The 18,602-nt window shown below is 32.6% G+C and overlaps 1 non-coding gene across 1 annotated transcript; it reads right to left on the bottom strand.

Moving 5' to 3' along the window:
* Positions 1 to 17,924: 17,924 nt before the first annotated feature.
* LOC119468595 lies at positions 17,925 to 18,086 on the bottom strand. The gene has a single exon (XR_005197294.1). It is a non-coding gene; the product is annotated as a U1 spliceosomal RNA (small nuclear RNA).
* Between the last annotated feature and the right edge of the window lie 516 nt (positions 18,087 to 18,602).

The following is an 18,602-nucleotide window of genomic DNA, read 5'->3' as shown; positions in this document are numbered from 1 at the left end:
AAAAAAAAAAAAAAAAGAAATGTAACTTATCTGTGCCTTTGTTTGGTAATTATCAGAGGAAATTACACAGAATGAATGTTCAATAGGTTAAATTTACTTAAGTGCCTAAAGTAAAATATCACTTTAGTGTTCATTGGAACTTAAAGGCAGGATATCCAGTGTCAAACTTCTTTTCTTATATTGTCCTCCCTCGAAAAAAAATTATCAAATTTTTATATAAGTTTAATGTAGTTAACTCCAAAGACGACTAATAAAATTAACAATAGTTATGAAATAAATATCCTCTAAAATGTACTTTCTAGTTCTATTGCTTAACATTGATACTTTTTTCTCTTATATTACTTTCCAGAAGGTAGTCAGTGAATCCATGATGATTTGGGAGCTGATTATAAGTTTGTAAATTATCTAGGCTATTGACTTCTTCTCCTGCCTTCTGCTAAATGACTTTTGCCCATTTTTTCCCTTCATTAGCACAGTGAAACTCAGAGAAATCTAAAAAACATGTAACTCAACTCATTCAATTTTGCTTTCTGTTACGGAATAAATAATAGGGGATAGGTTTCAATTATTTATCAAAAATAATGCTTATAAATTACCTGGGAATTTTTAGTGTTCCATCTCTGTAATTGATACAGTTAATTGACAGTTAACTCTACATTTTGTATTTAAGAATAAATCAACTTTCTTTATTGCCTCTCCAGCAGGAATATTATTTATTTGGATATTGGTTATTGGCAAGATTAATCAACATGCATGTGCCAAAACTCTATAAATTAATGTAATGTTCTTAACTAAGTAAAAACCAGAAATATTATAGCTGTAGGCAACCACGATATCCCTCCTTAGTTACCGGATTTTACCTTAACAACTGCAGCTGCTGTCTTCCTAGACACATCTCATAGTAAAATAAATATAACCATGGCAAAATCTCATTGTGAATACAAGTTTCATTAAGAATGTGGTACGACTTATACCCTATGTATTCCAAAGAGTATGTAGTGAACACTGTAAAGAATTACAAGGTTAACAATTCAAAATGAACATGGGAGGGGAAGAGAAAGGGACAATCCAAACGGTTGCCTAAGTAAGTCTTTTAATGTTCAACTTACATTATTTTTTATAATGTCATTCATAAAGCAAATAAGAATATTATTTTAAATTTATATATTTAAATTTTTATTTTTATTTATGAATTAAATTTTAATTTTTAAAATTAATAAAACATAACTTTAAATAAGACAAATAAACACTCTGTCTCAAAAAAAAAGACAAATAAACAAATGTATATGAGGCCTAGTATATTCAAGGAAACAACCTCAAAGAAGTACTGTCATTGGCACTAAGGATAGGTCAGTAGTATTAAAGAAAGAATGGAATGACAGACATTTGTTCCCTCTATTTCTGGGATCTATGTGATTCTGTGGTTCTACTTTTTAAATAAAAGTAGTTTCCCACACAAAAGGCAACATTTCTGACCAGTGTTAATATCAGACATGGTTAGTGATTTTACGGCAATATAGGTACTTAATCACTATGCAGAGACCTATACAAAATGTGAAGAAATGAGCCATTTCTCAAAATACACAAAAATGCAGCAAAAAAGAGCCCATCAGAATATGCAATTAAATATGATTAAAAACATCTGTAAAAATTATGGTATCAATTAGACAGAAGAAAGCAATAAAAGAGATTAAGGTAAGAAATAAATTTGGGGAAAGTATTAGAAGAATATTTGTATACTGTACTTGAAAACTGTATTTTTGCCTGAACTGCTAACAATAAATTCATGTTACAACTGGGACCTCCTCCTCCCTCTAGCAGGGTTGTCAATTAAGGAGCTCTTCCTCTTCTGCCAGAGAGAGGTCAATAGAGCCATACTAATGAATCAGAGTTCCAAATGTATATGACTTAATAGAACCAATCAAAATTCTTAATCTAGAATTTAAACTGATCACATTTGAAGAAAATATTTTATTTTATTTTATTTATTTTATTTTATCTGTAGGTATTAAGATTCATGGAAGCCTCAACTCTTTAGTGCCTTCTTTGCTAGCAAATAGAAGAAGCCTGCCCAGAAATCAAGAAGTTTAATTTTCAATGACATGAGTCTAATCTTAGATAAAGAGTACTAGGCTCACCTTTGGACTTAACAGTCATATGAACCCATATATTTCCTTATTGATGAACTTGCTTTGAGGGAGTTTCCCATTATGTAACCAAAATGCAGGTATATTTGCATGTTTGAAGAGGAATGGCAAAAGTATCTAAAATTGGTATAATTGCTTAAAAATATTAATGGGTAAAAAATGCACAGTGGAAAATCTTGAAGAATAAATATTGCAATTTAGAAAATTATGTAGAAGTTGGCAAATATATTGAGTATAAGTACAGCAGATATTATATACAATGTTAATATATGAAAACATAAAAAATAATGTAAGACCCATCAATAATTTTACTAAAACATTGTTGGCATACATTAATATATATCTGTATATTTTCATTTATATAATTAACCACATTTCTCTTGGGAGATTTAAAAAGCCTTCAGGTTTACATCATTAAAAGTATGATTGTAATAAACATACTTTATATTCTTCTCTCTTAATTTCCTTAAAGTTGACTCCTAAAAGAGAAGTTGCCAATTGAGTGTAAATATTTCTTCAATTTACAGTTTAATAGATGACAGTGATAAAGCATTATTATAGTGTTAATTTTTCCCAGGTGGCTCACATCTGTAATGCCACTACTTTCAAAGGCTGTGGTGGGCAGATCACTTTGAGGTCAGGAGTTTGAGACCAGCCTGTCCAACATGGTGAAATCCTGTCTCTACTAAAAATACAAAAATTAGCCAGGCATGGTGGTGAGTACCTATAATCCCAGCTACTTGGGAGGCTGAAGCAGCAGAATCACTTGAACTCAGGAGGCAGAGGTTGCACTGAGTCGAGATCACACCACTGCACTCCAGCCTGGATAAGAGAGAAAGACTCCGTCTCACCACCACCAACAACAATATTACTATAGAAGTTAAATATTTTGGTATATTTACTGGATATGTATTTCTTCCATCATCGGACTACGTTTTTTTCTTCTAGATTGCATTTTTGCTTGTTTTGTAGATTGCATTTTTTTTCTCTATTTGTGTGAATAATCCCTTAATGTATTAAAAATATTGACTTTCAGTCTATTGTATGAAAAGTAAATATTTTCTGCAAGGTTTCCTTTGGCATTTAATTTTATTTACAATTATTTATATAAATAATTTTATTTTAACTTGTTATATTACAGTGTTTGAGCAAAAAAAATGAAAAAATAAAAAAAGACCAAGAAAAGTAAATTCTATGATGCTTAGAGAAGAGAAAGAAGAAAATGATTTGAAGCAACATCAAGATATCTTGGGGTATCAGGTAATGGCGATATGACAAGATGATTAAAGAGGAAGGAAGTGGAGGCAGTACATGACAGCCATGACTATACTGAGGTAAATATAACTTTTTTTTTTTAATTTGTAGAGATAAGTAAAATAATATAATTGTATTACTTTTGCAAGAGAAGATATTTTCCTTTCCTGTCACTTTTCCCTGTCATTGTGAATTCTTATAATTTTATGTTGCCTCAGTATCCATTTTGAACACCAGTTTAACTTTCTTATACTAGAAGCAAAGCTCAGTCACGCTGACACAGTTTCCAATTCTATACCACGTCTAAGTGGCTCAAGCCAGTGGCCAGAGATAACTCAGATGCAACTCTTCTGCCTTACCTAGCAGACTGGGCTCTCCATTTTGGCCCCTTTCTTTAGAGGAAGGATTGAGGCATTTGCCCAGAAACTTAAAGTGACCCACGTTCTAATCTCTCATATGTACTGCTAGTTGCCACTTCTCTCTGTTTCTGCTTGACCCTTAATTTCTGCCTTAATTGACTCAGGCAGAAAGTCTGTCCTCCTGACTCATGCCCACCTTGCCCAGGATTTGAAAGTAAAAATCTTTTGAGTTGTTTTCTATTGTGGCAGTGTATTGAATTTGCACCTTCCATATGCCCCAGGCTGGGTTTTCCCCAGAACACAAGGGAGAATACAAGGTTGGACTCGCAGGGGGAGAGCAATTGTCAGTCTGGCATAAACTAGACACAGGTCAAAGGAGCCACAAGGGCATCTCCCAGTATAATCAGTTATCCCATGTGAGGGATCCCCTGGTTACTGGTTGGACAACTGGTCATCAGGTCATCAACCAGGTCAAAATAATACCCTGTAAAAATACCCATGTCCAGCTCCCCTTCATTTTCCATTAGGACAGGGTTGCTAGCCACTCTGGTCCTGGAACCCTTATTTAGCTTGGTGCTCTCAACATACCTCTCCCTACTTTCTTTCTCCTTCTCTTCTTCTACCTCTTTTCATTCTCCCGGCTAATCCCCTCCTAATTTCTCCCCATTTTCCTTTTGTTCCCCCTTTTTATTCATTCCTTCTTAATCTTTGCCCTAAAGACCTTTGTATTCTGTGTTGCCACAACTCTAACAACAGACGCTCTTTATTTGGATTTAACGGATATGTCGGCTTTGTGGTCTGTTATAGAAGTATCATACATCTGATCGCTTTCTCTCACTTCTGGATTACGTGAAGAAGAGAATTTTAAAATCCTGCTTTCTTATGCAGGTAGATCTAGACCCTTGATAGTATTTTTCTTAATTTATTACTCCAATTAAAGCCTTGGCCATTTTTACACAAATCTTCTTGCCTTTTTTCTGTTCTAACACACATTCTTATTTTTTAATTGTCCCTAATGTAAATTTTGGCACAAGCCACTCTATTAGATACTTTAAAAGTATATTTATAGAAGTTTATTCTTCCAGAGCCTTTCAGTACAGAATAACCCAATTAAAGACAATATATCTAATGTCATTCAATTTGACACGATTTTAAATGTTGTTCACAGAAGATAAAAGCTTTGGTGTAGTTCCAAAGTAAATGTATTAAATTTCTCCCAGAAAATTTACATTCCTCTGCTTTTGCACATTTCAGCTTATGTCATTTAGAGTTGCTGTATATATTTCATTAGGGATGCTAATTGATCTTAACACATTATTTATGGAAAACACGTTTAGCCTACAATGTTCCATTGTTCATAGTTAAGATGTTACTGCATTGTTTATAGCATCCTCACTGGTACAAACCAAAAAGGAAATCTAATTTATGTTTCCCTAAATCTTTTCTTAGGCTTACTTAATTCTTAATTTCTACAAGGGTATTGTAATATTTCACAGCAGATGTACTTTCCTATAATACTACATGTAAGGAGTGCCCTTTTTCTGATGTTGTAAATGTTGTCTTGATAACACTTCTGCTACTACCATTTTTAACATTTTCAAAGAATAATTGATTTTACTGTCAAAAATGTTTTCATGGCAATTGACATAACTCAGACTCAAAAGAATGATATATGCTTTCAAAAATCAGAAGGATTTGGCTCCAATCATGAAGGCATTTTGATGTAAGTTGTCTGATTCATGATGGGATTTTAGGAGTTATTTAATTCTCAGTTTTCATGCCAGTAAAAGTGAGAGGAATGAGAAAAGGTGATATTCATTAAGACACACAAGCACTATTAATCCTAAGAATCCATTGGTACTGGAATTAGGCTTTTATAGAATCCTGCCATTTTAATGTATCCAAACTGCATTCCAGTTAAATCAGAAATGTAAAATTTTGGCAAACTCCTTTTGTGATCCAGGGCTAAGTTTCACTGTTTAAAAGTATTAATAATGTCCTCCACCTCTTACAGAGATATGTTAAATGTTAAATGAATAATATCCATAAAGAACTTAACACAATGCTTGACCTATAGTAAATTTATAAGTGAGAGCGGTCGTTATTATTTTTATTCTATATCATTTAACCTACGAAATAAATGAAAAATACAACCATTTTATTGATTATCCTCATCTATCTTGGATCCTTTAAACAGGAGTTCATTAATATATAATTGGTAGATAATCCCAGCTGCTTAAAAAGTCTTCAAGAGCTGTTTAACATTACTACAAATTCTAAACTGTATAAAACTGGACTATGTTCTAGCATCTTTTTTTTCAAGTTTCACATCAACAACCTAATAGACAATTAGTTTAACTGGCATTGTATAGAAAATAATAACATAAATGTTCTTTATATTGATGAGGTTTGAATAACTTGACCTAGAGGCAGAGTTATGCATCAGATCAAACTGCTGATTACAAGGACAGCTTGGTGATGCTCTCCAGTATTTAAAATTTAAAAATGTAAAAATTATGTTCTACAGGTACATTTCTTCACAATAGTCATGAGAACATTTCATTCATTTTAGTGGGGACTGAAGTTCTCTAAAAACTAGATTGGGTGACAATGCGTGTCTTTTGAGATAAAATTGTCTCTTTTGTATTAATCAATGCAACTTGGCATCTCAACTTTCTACGTTCACAAGCTATTAGGAAGTCACTATTAGAAGAAAATATACAACCTACTTTTGAGTGATCTTAAGATCACATCTCTCTATAAAAAGATTTGTCATGAGGAAAAGGTAAAAATTGAATTTCTAAACTTGCATAACAAATGCCACATAGACCTTTTGTGCACATATAAATTTCTTAATCAACAGTGGATTATAATCAGTACATTGATACCATTACATTTAAGTAGTCTCACAGTTATGAGCCACCTGCTTAAACCATTTGGCTTAGAGAGATAGCCACAGATGTATGAATATTTTTTCTTCCATTTTACTAAGCTCTTTCCCTCTGTATATAACAGCATCAGAAGCAATATTCTTAAAAATGTGTGCCACTAAAATAATTAATGTTTATAATGTGACATTATTAATAATGGGGCAGGGAAAGGGCACAGAAGTTTATTCAAAAGTTTCCTATTGGTTATTTTTCTGATGGGCAACTTTTGAATAATCTCTCCCACTTAATATTCACAGCTGCCCTTTGAGATAGACAACAGTATGCCCAGGTTATTATTGAAAATCCTGGAGGTGTAGATTAATAACCAGTTCAGGATGAAGTTCTAGGATCTCAATTCTTCTTACTCCAATCATGTGATTATTATAATATATAATAATACTTTTAAGAATCCATCAAAATAATTTGTGCATTTAATACATATGCATATATATGATGTGAACATTTAAGACATATTTTGGCTGGGCGTGGTGGCTCACACCTGTAATCCCACCACTTTGGGAGGCCTAGACAGGTGGATCACCTGAGATCAGGAGTTCAAGCACAGCCTGGCCAACATGGTGAAACCCTGTCTCTACTAAAGATGCAAAAATTAGCTGGGAGTTGTGGTATGTGCCTGTAGTCCCAGCTACTTGGGAGGCTGAGGCAGGAGAGTCACTTGAACCCAAGAGGCAGAGGTTGCAGTGAGCCAAGGTCACGCCACTGTATTCCAGCCTCAGGGACAGAGGGAGACTCCATCTCAAAAAAAAAAAAAAAAAGCCATATTTTGATCTGGGGAAATATTTCAAATATATTTATGATCTAAACTATTATTTTCAGACTACATTGTTTGATGACCAACTTTTTTTTTTATTCCTTAAAATTTTCTGTTTTCTAGCACCATTGTTCTCACAGATCTCTGCCTTCTGCTAGATTCCCACCATTCATGGTGATTTTTTTCAACGTTTTGCTTAGACTCTGAGGAATGAAATATTTCCCTTGGCTGATTACTTTCTCTAGGAGGGTAATATATTATGGAATATAGGCCATTCATCATTTAACAACTAGAAAACATATATTTCATCTGGAAATGATAGGATATGTTGCTGCTATTCATTAAGATGGATATACAAAAATAGGGAAAGTAGTATGATTTTATATGTAAGGGAAAAGGCCTTGCTCAACATCCAGACATACATGTTGGCAATATGTTTGTAAAAACTTTGCCTTATAACCTCTATTATTTTGGATGCAAAGAATTTTTCTACTTCCTATGATGGCCTGGAATAGAATGTGGGGAACATTTTTTTTCTGATCCATTAGAGAAATACTTTTTCTGAAAATGAACTAGTTAGGGATATTGTGTTAGTCAAGAGAACTTGTAGGTAATTAATCCTAAACCATCAGAGTTTTTGAAAGCTATTTATATCATCAACTATCAAAAAGTGTTTGACAATATAATTTATCACATTGATATTGAAATGAAAAATTTTATATAGCTTAGGGAGTTGGCATTTAAAATTTCACAGAATTTTTTATGAGAGGCTTTGGTAATATGATTTGTGACCAAGTATGGAGCAGCAGAAAAATGTTAAAATTAAGAAGCACCATCAGTGTAACTGCTGAGAAAATGGGGAAGAATGAATGATACATCACATGATTTTCCTGCCTTCTTACCCCCAACACTTTCATACAAAATCAAGTGATAGCTCCACTAAGGAGGGATGAGTAAATTATAAAAAGACTGAATTGCCTTTTTTCCCTTCTAAATAATGATTATATATACATTGTTTTCTGCTAAAAGCACTTGCAAAAAAAGGGAATCTTTTTATATGGAAGAATAGCTATTACAGACTTTTATACTATCTATCCAATAGGGCTGCCTACTAGAATAGAAAGAGGTGGTGGATTGGACTTTTGGGGGAACCAATACTTGGTGAAGCAAAAAGCTCTGAAACCCCTATCAAGTCTGGCACTAAATTGTGTTTTACAACCTAGAACAGAAGAGTTATAAGTTCTCTCCTATTGCAATACTTTGCAAATGTCAAAATGGTCCATTATGCAAGCCTGCCAATCTTCCTCAAAGCTCTCCATTCAGTTTAGGGGGAGAACATAGATGGTAATCAAATGTCTTTGATTCAAACAGCATTACAGCTGACACATGAAAAGATTCAAAGAAAAGAGAAAATAAACAGATTTCACAACTTTCATATTCTTAACAAGAAAGAGTTATTGCTCAATTGAATGAGAATTTCCTATAGCCTTCACAGCCAGACTTTGAAGTAGTCACTAAGCATTTTTGTACAGTCTTTTAAAACACAAGTGTGTAATTAAAATGTATACAATTAAAAATATAAATGTAACTTCAGTTTTTAAGTACTAATTAGTAAAGTACAAAGTATATTATCATAGAGGGCCACAGAGGACATGAAGAGTCATAGAGAGAGGTTGTATAGCACGGTGGTTAAGAGTGTGGGTTCAGGAGTCAGACCTGCTGGATTTAAATCCCAGCTCTGCAACCGAATATGAAACCTTGGTCAGTCTACCGAGCATTTCTTTGCCTCAATCTCCACATATCTCTTTCATATAACTGTTTTGAAAACTAAATGTATATTATGGGACTGGGAAGATGTCACAGTGGGAAGCACCAAGAATCTGTCTCCATATCTGAACAATAGTTACACTGGAAGAATCTGTCTCATATAATTTTTTGTAACTCTGGGTTCTATTGAAGGCTTATAACTTCCAGGGAAAGACTTGGACAGCAAATTGCGATTAATTTTATGACAGGCAGCTGTGTATGAGTGCTGAGAGCAGCTCACAAAAAGCTTGTAGGAGCCAGGGTAAGCAACAAAAAAAGAAATTAATGTGTTCTCCAAATACCAAGGATATGTGCTGTGATTGCTTATTGCTGCATTTGATCACAGAGGTCCCAACAACAATGTGGGTGGTTATTGCTTTTGCACATCTCTCCATTGTTAAAGCCCCTCCCTTCTGCTAACATTACTTCCAGGAGATTTAAAGGGACAGCACTCTTTCCTACTTTCATTATTCTCTTTTTTTCCGTTTAGAGCTCCAGACATTAAAGATTGGGCCATTCAGAACGCAACTGCATATATGGGAAAAAAATTAAAAGTGATTATGCATGTCCAGGAAAAGATTCAGCCTCAGAAAAGAACTTGAGAATATTGTAAGTTTAGATGTCAGTCTAATTCAGAGCACAAAGAAGACTGCAGCAATTAAGAACTAAAAAGCATAAACAAAAACATTTAAAAAAACAGCAAACCTAATAAAAGAGGAAAATATGATTTCCAGAATTATCAGATTATTTGATTCAAATGCTCCGTTTTCAACAAAAAATTTAAAAGCATGCCAAGAAAGAGGAAAATATGGCTCATTCAAAGGAAAAAAATAAGTCAGCAGATACCAGCCATGAAAAGAACCTGATTGTAGATCTACTAGATTATGACTTTAAAATGTCTTAAAGGTTCTTGCTTCAAGAACCAAAGGAATATGTGCAGAAAGTTAAGAGAAAAGTGTATTAACAAAAGAGAAATATCAACAAAGAGATTTTTTAAAAACATAAAAAGGGACCACAAAAAAAATTCAAGAGCTGAAAAACACAGTAACTGAAATAAAAAATTGACTAAGGAGATTCAAAGACAGATTTGAGCAGGCAGAATAAAAAATCAGTGAACCTAAGTTTAGGACAATTGAAATTATCAAGTCCGATAAACAGAAAGAAAAAGATTAAAAAAAAGTGAACAGAGCCTAAGAAATGCATCGGGTACCATTAAGCAAATCAACATGTGCATTATAATAGTTCTGGAAGGAGAGAGAGATAAAAGAAAAGAGAATATTTGGAAAAATAGTGGCTGAAAATGTCTCAAATTTCATTAAAAAAACATGAATATAAACACCCAAGAAGCTCAATGAACTCAGAAATCCACAAGACACATTGCAATCAAACTCTCTAAAGCCAACACAAAGAGAGAATTTGAAAGCTTCATGAGAGAGATGACTCATAACACAAAAGGGCCATATTTTTTTCTTTCTTAGTATGCATTGTAATTTTTTGTTGAAAACTGGACATCTGAATCAATTAATCTGATAATTCTGGAAATCATATTTTCCCTCTTCCTCAGGTTTGCTGTTTTTGTTTGTTTGTTTGTTTGTTTGTCTATTGTTTTCTTTTTTTCTTAAAATTGTTGCAGTCTTCTCTGTGCTCAGGATCTGACTGACATCTAAACCTAAGGTATTCTCAGGTTTTTTCTGAGCCGGAACTTTTTCCTTTTAATTGTTTTTCCTATATATGTAGTTACTTTCTGAATGACCTGATCTTTAATGCTGGTGTGCAAAAAAGAAAAAAGAGAATAGTGAACGTAGGGAAGAGTACTGGCTCTCTAAATCTGGAAGTAATGTCAGCAGAAGGGAGGGGCTTTAACAATGGAGGGATGTGCAAAAGCAATAACCACCCACATCTATGTTGGCACCTCTGTGATCAAATGCAGAAATAAGTTTTTCAGAAGATTTCTCATCAGAAACTTCAGGTACAAGAAGGCTGTATATTAAAAGGGCCAAAACAAAATAAAACAAACAAAAACTATCAACTAAGAATTTGATACTTGGCAAAGCTGTCCTTCAAAATTGAGAGGCACTTAGACATTTCCAGATAAAGAAAATCTGAGGAAATCTATTACCCTGAGACCTGTAATGCCAGGAATTCTCAAGGGAGACTTTCAGGGTAAAATGAGAGAAGATTAGGCAATAACTCGAAGTCTTATAAAGAAATAAATATCTCAGTAAAGGAAAATATATGGCAATTATAAAAGCTAGCATTGTTCTAACAAAAGCTTATAACTCTACTTTTTTAATGTATATGACTTAAGAAACAAATATATTTGATTTTTTTTCTTTTTTGTTTAACAAGAAAGTTAACTTTAACTAGAACTCCACATGTTTTTCTACATACTTTAAAAGACTAATGCATTTAAAATACTTATTACTCTGTTTTGGGCACATGATCTATAAAAGCCTAATTTTATGCTATCAACAACTGAAAAAGAAGGGACAGAGCTGTAAAGAAACAGTATTTACATGTTATTGGAATTAATCTGACATAAATTTATGCACGTAAATATAATCCTTATGTAACCACAAATAAAATAACTATAGAATATGCAGAGAGGAAAATGAGAAAGAAATGCAACAGCCCACTACAAAAATTTCAGATAAATTTACAAAAAAATTATAATGTAGGAAATGAAGTACAAAACATACAAGGTGTTTAGAAACAGAGAGCTACGACACAAGTCTCTTTTTATTGGTAATTGCTTTAAATGTAATTGTATTAAATTATCTAATCAAAAGACAGAGATATGCATAATGGACTTAAAAAACACATAATCTAACTATATGCTGTTTACCAGAGACTCATTTAAAAGCCAGAGACACAAATAGATTGAAAGTAAAGGGATGGAAAAAGGTATTTCAGGCAAATAGTAAGTAAAAGAGTTCAGGAGCAGCTATACTAATATCAAACAAAATAAACTTTAAATCAAAAAATTTACAAGTTATATATTAGATATTACATATTAATAAAATATTTAATACAGCAACAAGAAATAATAATTATAATAATCACAAACATTTACATGCCTAATCACAGATTATCAAAATACATGAAGCAAAAACTGACAAAACTAAGGACAAAAACAGACATAGTATTTGGAGACTTTAATACCCCACTCTCACTAAAGTATAAAACAATCAGACAAAAATAAGAAAATAGAAGACTTAAGTAATGCAACAGACCAACTAAATCTGACATTTATAGAACATTCTACCCAGGAACAATGACACACACATTTTTCTCAAGTGAACATGGAAAATTTTCCAGAAGAGACCATGTGTTAGGCCTGAAATTACATCTCAATAGATTTAAAATGTAGATATAATACAAGATATCTTCTCTGACCATAATGAGATGAAGTTAGAAACCAATAACAGAAAAAATGGAAAATTCACAAATTGTGAAACAACATACTTTCAACAATTAATGAAACAAAGAACAAATTACAAGGGAAATTAGAAAATTCTTAGAGAAAAATGAAAACAAAAACAGAATATATCAAAATTTATGGAAGCACTAAAACCAGTGCTAAGGGGAAAATTTATGGCTGTAAATGGCAACATTGAAAAGATAACCTAAGAAATACCTCAAGTCAAAAACCAAACTTAACAAATTAAAGATTAGAAAAAGAAGAGCAAACTAAATCCAAAGCAAGCTGAAAAAAGAAAAAATCAGAAATTAGAGCAAATATTTAAAAATGGAGAATAGAAAAACAATTTTAAAACTAATGAAACAAAAAGGTAATTTTTTAAAAACACTAACAAAATTGATAAAATTTTAGCTGTACTAAGAAAAAGTCAAAACCCTATTAATAAAATCAGAAATGAAAGTGGAGATATTTCTACAGATTCTACAATAATAAAAAGTATTATTGAAAAAGTGCTATGAACAATTGTGCACCAACAAATTAGATAACCTAAGTGAACCAAAAAATTTCTAGATGTCTAATACCTACCAAGACTAAATTATAAGAAGATTAAAAATCTGAATACATCTACAATTATTAAGGAGATAAAATCAGCAACCAAATATTTTCAGACAAAGAGAAACCCTGGACGTGACAGTGTCACTTGTGATTCTACCAAATAAATAAATAAATAAACAAGTTCTTCTCAAACTTTTCCAAAAATTGAATAGGAAGGAACACTTCCAAGCCCATGCTGTAAAGCCAACATTACCTTAATACCAGTCAGATGAAATTTATAAAGGTGAGAAGTTTATTTCACTCACAGTTTTGCAGGCTGTACAAGAAGCATGGCACCAGCAGTTGCTTTTGGTGAGGCCTCAGGAAGCTTTCAATCATGGCAGAAGGCAAATGGGGAGCAGGTAGATCACATGGCAAGAGAGAGGGAGCACAAGGGAGATGCCAGTTTCTTTTTAAACAACTAGCTCTCACATGAACTTATAGAGTGAAAACTCATTACTGTGGGGAGGGCACTGAATCATTCATGAGGGATACATCCCCATGGCCCAACCACCTCCAATTCAGCCTCATTTCCAACATTAGAGGTTATATTTCAACATGAGATTTTTGGGGAACCAATGTCCAAAGTATAACAGCATCCAAAGATATTACCAACAGAGAGATAAGCAACCTATGGAATGAAAGGGAATAATAGCTAGGTCTGATAAAGGATTAATACCTAGGTTATGTAGAAAGTTTCTGAAACTCATCAACAACAACAACAAAAAAACATGATTCAAAAATGGGCAAAAGAATTCAGTATATATATTTTTTCAAAGAGAATATCAAAATGGTCAATAAGCACATGAAGAGATTCTTAACATCACCAATCATTAGGGAAATGCAAGTCAAAACTGCAATGAAATATCATCTTACACCTATTAGGAATACTCCCATGAAAAAACAAAAAAATACTGAAAATAACAAGTATCAGTGAGTATGTCGAGAAATGAGAACACTTATGCCTTATGCCCTGTTGGTAGGAATGTCAGTTGTCAATTGGTATACCTCCTATTGAATAAAAGAGTATGATCGTTCCTCGAAAATTAAAAATAAAGCTACCATATAATCCAGCTAAAATACTACTGAATATATACCCAAAAAAACTTGACAAAAAGGTCTTGAGCTATTTATACACCCATGCTCATTGCAGCAGTATTCACAATAGATAAAATGTAGAAGCAACTCAAGCGTCCATTGAGAAAGGAATGGATAAGAAAATGTGATATACATACGACGGAATATTACTCAGGCTCAAAAGTGAAGCAAATTATGACATATGCTATAACATGAATAAAACTTGAGAACATTGTGCTAAGTGAAATAAGCCAGTTGCAAAAAGGTAAATACAAATTCCACTTATGTGAGGTACTTAAAGTGGTCAAAACTATGGAGGCAGAAAGTAGAATGGTAGTTTTCAGGGGTTGAGGAGGGGGGAAATTTGGAGTCATTTTCTTCTTTTCTTTTCTTTCTTTCCTTCTTTTTTTTNAACTTCATAAATTATATCATCAATTGGGTTTAAAGCATGCTAAAGTTTTTGAGACAGAGTCTTGCTTTGTCGCCAGGCGCCAGGTTGGAGTGCAGAGGCGCGATCTTGGCTCACTGTAACCTCCGCCTCCCAGGTTCAAGCAATTCTCCTGCCTCAGTCTCCTGAGTAGCTGGGACTACAGACATGCGCCACCACATTCAGGTAATTTTTTTTTTGTATTTTAGTAGAGATGGAGTTTCACTATGTTGGTCAGGATGATCTCGATCTCTTGACCTTGTAATCTGCCCACCTCGGCCTCCCAAAGTGCCAGGATTACAAGCGTGAGTCACCGCGCCCGACCTTGGAGTCATTTTCAAATGAGCATAAAGAAATTGTCAATAATTTTTTGGACATTATTGAAAGAAGATATTTAGAAGAGGTATATTCTACTCATATATATGATTCCAAATGATCTTGCTTGGGAAGATGGGTATTGTCATATACACTTGGATATGAAATAAGTAAAGGAATATCTTTACTACAGTTTAATTTCTGAGATATAGATCCTTTGAGACCCTTAAATACATTGTTTGGGAATGATTTAAATTTTGGCTATTATGTGTTGATTTTAGATAGAAAAGTAAAAAAGGTAATTCATTATCTCATTATTGCAACATAAGACAGATTTGCTTCTACCAATCAATTTATGTTATAAAGTTATCCTTTCTTGTAAAAAAAAAAAAAAAAAGCCATCTGTGTGAAAATAATTCTTTTTAATCCATGATCAAATTAATACATAAATATTTATCTTTATTTTGTGAAGTCTTCAACTTGGCTACAGAAAGATGTTTTTTCTAAATGTTGCTTGAGCAATCCCATTTTACTTGAACTAATTTAAAATGAGGCATTAATTTATATCAGCAGAGGCTGAATTGTGCTGAGAATCTATTGATCTACATGAAAATTACACTGTGAGGCTCTCTTTAATTGTGTGTCAAAATCCAGTTGGCTACAGAGGATATTTATTGTCAACTTCTACCACAATATCATGTTTTATTGTCAACATTAAATTTAAGGTAAATGCAGAAATATATACCTGTTCCAATAAAATATAGCCTATATAAATTGATACTTGAATGAATAAAAATTTGAAAATTATTTTCATGGAATATTCATTTTGATGCACTCAGAAAGCATTACAATATATCAAATTTGTCAAGAAATAATGCATTTTACTCTGTTAGCTACACTAATATCTGAGAAGTTAATATTCTTTTATGTTAACAACAAACATAATTGGCTGCTTTACCTAGGAATTCTGTAGTGCATTCTTAAATAAACCCTGTATTTCTAAATTGTAAATAAAATTTAAATATAAATTTATTTAATATTACAACATATGCAATTAATTTAAATACAAATTTAGAAAGAATTACAATAAAAAAATTTCCTAATCATTCTTATTTTGAATTTTTCTGTTATTTATTACTGTCTTCTGGGAGGGCAAGATTTCCATTTTTGTAAAAACACGTTGAGGTTTTAGCATGACACCACTAAATTACATGTGTTATCTCTCTCCATCTGGTACAATGGCAAGGCTGTTTGAAGAAATAGGATTCAGGGGAGCTGTATTTCTAAAGCAATACCATTCTGAAAGAAACTTTCAGAAATTTTTTGGACATACATTGGGGATTCTTTATTTTGGCTATTATTTGCTGATTTTAGATAAAAAAAAAGTTAAAAAGATGACTCATCTCATTATTGCAGCAAAAACCATAGAAATATATATTCAGTGTTCAAGTATGATACCAAAACATCTAGAAGATAGGTTCTGATTCAGTAACTCTCCAAGCTTATTTATTTTTGCCTTAATTTATAATGCATTGGAAAACATTCAGATATATCCTTGAAACCAAGAATATGTTAGACATGCATCTCTTTTCAGTTACCTTTTATGTTTATGAAATACCATATAATTTTTTCAATATTTTTCATGTATTTTAGAGAACATAAATCCAATTAGTATTGCACAGTTATTCACATTTCAGTTGTATTGACATTATTGGTTTTAGTGTTAACACTACATTCTTTCTGGCTTTCTGAAGCACACTATCATTGACATGTGAGCGAAGTGTGATTGGAGATAAGTTAATTCTACGTTTTTGATTGATTTAAGCATTTTAAGTGGGCAGTAGCACATTGCTATGTGACTTTTGTGAATTTTCAATTCATTTTATGAAGATATTTTTCAGTTATCTAATATGTAATTTTATTTCCTAGACTTTTTCTTTTAAAAATGTAGGGTTGGAAGTAGGAAGATAAATATAATTTTAGATATAATTACATAATTATAAACATGGGAAAGCAGGCTTAATGGCTTTATTAAGATGCTTTGTTATCCTCTTCTACTTCCTCACAAAATAACCAGGAAGATACAAAAAAACATTTAAAACATCAATAACTTGAAATTCAGTGCTAAAAGACAAGTCAAAATCTTGCAGGAACTTAAAAAATAATTACAGGACTGATGGAATTTGATTGAAGAAAAAAAAATACTATTGAGTCCTAAGTCCATAAGACAATAATATATTCAGCTTCACAGAACTACACTGAATAACCTAGAAAGCAATGTTGATAGATATGCATTCAACCCTCATCTGTTGCCTGATTCAAAGAACATACAAATCTGAACTGTGGCATAAATTCTTCTGCTTTCTTGGGGGCTGTTCTGTTCTGTATTTCAATTCAGGCTACTACCCCAACACACACATGTGTACACCTTCCACTAACACACACACACACACACACACACACACACACACACACACAAATACACTCTCATGATTTTACTTGGTTAGGTATAAATTCTAAATAACAATTTGGTAAAAATAAGAATGACAGGGTGTTTAGTCATCACACTTTACTCACTGGAGACAATCTTTTTCATAAAAATTTACAGTAGTGTAGAAATTATAATTTTTTACATAATTCTATAAAATTCTATAACTCTAAGCAAGATTTGGAGAGTAGAAGAGGTAAGCAATCATTTAAAGCCTGCTTAAAACCTAAAATTGGCCTTGGAGTTGAACATATCAGTTTCTTTTCAATTATTTATTGAAGCATAAGCAGTAGGTCCGAAAACAAACTTTTCTGTCTTTTAAAAACTTGTATCAGAGGAGATTGTGAATGCAGGCCACCACTGCCACAAATTATGGAGTCAAGTTTCCCACAATTGGGGAAATCACAGGGTTCAGCAGATCTGGAATAAAATGGATAAGCCTCACCCTGGGAAAATCACTTTCATGATCATGGTATCTCCTCTGCCAGATACATGTAAAGGCAATCTTTTGACTTATGACCTATGAAAAATATTTACCCCAGTATCATTCTAACATTATTCAAATATGAGTATTAAGGAAAAAAATGGAGCCAAGCAAGTATTGGAAAACAAAAATAGAAAAAGCAATATGAAGATTAGAGGAACAGCATACTTCAAGAGATGATCTATTGTGACATGCAGAGGAAAGTATCTGGAATACAGTCTTCTCTAATAATTGCTGTAATATATGGCTTTCATATATCGAGAGTTACAAGCTAGTAGAGCAAAAAAAAAAAAAAGGATGAGGATGGAGATCAAAAGCATCCACATGAAATAAGAAGAATAAGATAAAACAAGACAGGATACTAAAAATGGCTTTTAGTAGAGAGGGTGAAATTATAGGAAAAGCAAGCTTAAAATGTTTTTGAAAAACTAAAAGATAACAAGCAGTAGAATAGAAAATGGAATATATAGTTCCAAAAACACTAGAAAATTTAAAGACACATAAAAAATCTATGAAGCAAAAGACAGA

Source organism: Cebus imitator, unplaced genomic scaffold, assembly GCF_001604975.1.
Source record: "Cebus imitator isolate Cc_AM_T3 unplaced genomic scaffold, Cebus_imitator-1.0 Scaffold452, whole genome shotgun sequence".
Taxonomy (NCBI): Eukaryota; Metazoa; Chordata; class Mammalia; order Primates; family Cebidae; genus Cebus; species Cebus imitator.
This window is presented reverse-complemented; position numbering and strand designations above follow the sequence as displayed.